The sequence below is a fragment of the Arachis stenosperma genome, chromosome 5, assembly GCF_014773155.1.
Source record: "Arachis stenosperma cultivar V10309 chromosome 5, arast.V10309.gnm1.PFL2, whole genome shotgun sequence".
In the NCBI taxonomy this organism is placed as follows: Eukaryota; Viridiplantae; Streptophyta; class Magnoliopsida; order Fabales; family Fabaceae; genus Arachis; species Arachis stenosperma.
In genome coordinates this window covers 102,149,863-102,153,565 of record NC_080381.1, presented here as the reverse complement: position 1 = coordinate 102,153,565, position 3,703 = coordinate 102,149,863, and positions in this window count along the sequence as shown.

The window sequence follows — 3,703 nt, the reverse complement described above, 5'->3', positions numbered from 1 at the left end:
CTTTCATGTTCATCTTTCACTTCTTTGGTTGATGATGCTAAAAATCTCCAAAAGTTTGTATGATATTCTGCAGTGATATTGGAAGTTGCTTGTTCTCCAAGCACTTAGAAACAGTGGTTAGTCTGCATGATTTATTTGTGAACTTTTTGAACTTACTTTGGTATGGGAACACCAAACTTAGTACCTTGCCAAAGGTTTTCATTAACCATGTGTGAAATTATTTTTTTTTCTTTCTCAAAAGTAATAAGGCTGAAAACTAGAAAACAGCAAAATAGTTAACTAATTCATCCAGTATGCTTGAAGCCCATATTATGCATAAGGTGAGAATGCGTTATAATGAGATTTTGGTGGAACACCAAACTTAGAATTCTTCATTCTCCCTTAGACTGTTTTGGTGTGCAACACCAAACTTAGCTTCTTGCAATCTAGATAAAGCTAGTTAACCTTTTTATTGAAATAGATATGAAAAGAGAACTACCTCAGGTTGGGTTGCCTCCCAACAAGCGCTCTTTTATTGTCACTAGCTTGACATTCTCTGTGATTGCTCAGCTCAGATTATGAGCATCCTTCACCTTGTCCCATTGTTTTTCCAAGTGAGGTTTTGCTTTGTGCTGCTCATCCCGGATGAGTGATTCTTTTCTGTTAGCCCTCTCCTCACTTGTTTCCGTGAGATTCTTGGCTAATTGTTCCATTTGCTTCTCAATTATTTCGAGTGAGTCCTCATGGTTCTTGCTTATCATCTCTTGATGTTTCATCATTCTCTCTACTAAGATTTCCAGATTAGTGATCCTCTGAGAGTCTTGTGAGATTGGTTGGTTGTGGGGTGTTAGGGGTTGGAAGGGTGGGTAGTGTGGTGGTATGCAGTGATTGTTGTTGGTATGGTGAATTTTTTGCAGGTTTGGGAAATTGGGGTTGTTGTAATTGAAGTCCCTTTGTTCCTGATGTTGAGATTCCCTCATTCTTAGATAAGAATGTGGCTTCTATGGTGGAAATTGTGCCTTCACTGTAGTAGAATGGAGAAAATCAATTTGTCTAGCTATTGACTCCAATTGTTGCTGAGTTTGCTGATGTAGCTGTTTGCTTTGATTCATGACTGCCTTCATTCCTTCAAGATTCATTATCTCCTTTTCTGAAGTTGCATTCTGTGGGTTCTCAAATGAGTGTTGGTTATTGGCTCTCTTGTTATTGAGCTCTGCAGTTCCTTGGCCAGCTGCTGTTGCTTTGAGTAGGTCATCTGAGACGTAATCCATCGCTCTTCTTATTTCTGGGGTTAATCCTTCATAGAACGCTTGGAAACCCACTTTGTCATTTGCTTTCTTGTATCTTTCCCATGCTTTGAACAATGGTTATTCCTCTCCTTGTATGAATGGAGGTATTCCCTCTTTCATCTTGATGTTTTGTTGAGATGAGGAGAATTTGGCCAGAAATTTGGTAACCAAATCGTCCCAACTAGTAATACTTCCCTGGGGAAAGGTTTCGAACCATTGTGCAGCTTCATCCCTTAGTGAGAAGGGGAATAACAAGAGCTTACAGGTGTCATGATTTACACCATCGGGGTTGACAGCACCACAAGTCCTTAGAAAAATGGATATATGCTGTTCAGGATCTTCCACTGGTTTTCTGCCGTAGGAACAATTTTTCTTGATTAATGTGATGAGTTGCGGCTTCATGTTGTGGTGTTCTTCTTTCCCAGAAACTTCTTCTTCAATGATATCCTTCCTTCTGGCTGCTCTTCTTTCTTGTGACATATAAATCAATCACAAGGAATACACAGTGGTATTTTTGAGAATAGAGTGTAGTTAATTGAGACAAAACCTCAAACAGTTAGCGTGTTAATAGAGGCAAATCTTCAAACAGTTAGTGGGTTAGTCAAAAATAAAGAAAAAGTGCTTGATCTAAACTACCACCTCACTTAATCATTGTCAATCTAATCAATCCCCGGCAACGGTGCCAAAAACTTGATGTGCGGAAAATGATCCGACACAAAACTCACCGGCAAGTGCACCGGGTCGCATCAAGTAATAATAACTCACGGGAGTGAGGTCGATCCCACAGGGATTGAAGGATTGAGCAATTTTAGGTTAGTGGTTGATTTAGTCAAGCGAATCAAGATTTGGTTGAGTGATTTGTGATTTGCAGAATTTAAATTGCATGGAAAGTAAATGGAATGGGTAAATTGCATGAACTTAAAGAGGAGAATTGAAATTTAAAGTGCTGAATCTTAAAGAGCAAGAAATTAAATGGCAGAAACTTAGAACGCAAGAAATGTAAATTGAAGAATCTTAAAGTGCAAGAAATGTAAATAGCTTGAATCATAAAGGGGATTGGGGATTGGATTTGCAGAATTTAAACAAGGAAAAGTAAATTGCAACAAACAGGGAGATAGAAGATGACTTGGATTGAATCGGATCTTGAAGTGGGAATGTAAATGAGATTGAAAAGCATTAAACAAGGAATGTAAAATTGAAATTCAAATCTCAGGACCCAAGAGACTAGATAACCAAGTCTAGATCTCAATGCCTTCCTAGATCCAACAAAAACAATTGCAAAGGAAACGTAAATTGCAAAGAAAGTAGATGAAGAGCAATTAACCGAAACTGAAATTCAATTAAGCAGTAACTAAACAGAGAGATCCAAGGATGAGATTGAAACAGAATTTCTTCAATTCTCCAACCCAAGATCCAAGACAATTGTAATTGAAATTGAAAGCAATAAAACTAAGAGGAAGAGAAGTGAATTCTCCTTCCCCGAGACTAAGAAATTAAAGATCACTCAATACCAAAAGCTCTCTGAAAACTATTCTAAAAAACTAAAAGGGAAAGCTCCCTATGAAAACTAAAAAGAAAGCTCTCGAATAACTTGAATTCTATCCTATTTATACACTTTCTTCAAATGATCTTCAAGCCTTGAGTTGGGCCTTTGCTCTTGGTGGAATTGGGTTGAGAGAGGCCTTGGTTGATTGCTCTTGGAGTTTGGAGAGGAATCAAAGTGAACCAATTGAACCGGGTTGGAGTTTTGCAAAAGTTTGAGTAAAAGTTTGAGTAAAAGTTTGAGGCTAACTTTTACTCTAACTTTTCACCTCAGCCTACTCATTTTGCTGATACCAACGTTGGTGCAAAAGTTAGGGGTCTAACTTTTGCTCCAACGTTGGCCTCCTCATGTGCACTTATGGCGCCAACGTTAGCCCAAAAGTTAGAGGCTAACGTTGGCGCAAACTTTTGCTCCCCCCTATGTGTTTTTCATGCGCCAACGTTAGCCCAAAAGTTAGAGGCTAACGTTGGCGCAAACTTTTGGTGCCCAGGGAGTGATTTTCATGCGCCAACGTTAGCCTAAAAGTTAGGGGCTAATGTTGGCGCAAACTTTTGGTGCCCCAGGGAGTGTTTTGCATATGCCAACGTTAGCCCAAAAGTTAGGGGCTAACGTTGGGGCAAACTTTTCACCCAAAAGTTTGTGCAAAAGTTTGAGGCTAACTTTTGGTCCAGCTTTTTGCTTCCTGTTTCATTTTCACTTATTCCATTGTCCTTTCTTACTCTAGCCATTCCTTCTTGCTTCAACCTTTCTCCAAGCTTTCTTCACCTATCATTAATCAACCAAACACATCAAAGCTATGCTCAAAATCATGAGATATTCATTCTATCATAATATGTAACAATTATAGCATCAAACCTCATGAAATTGCATTAATTTATCTATTGTTGATTCA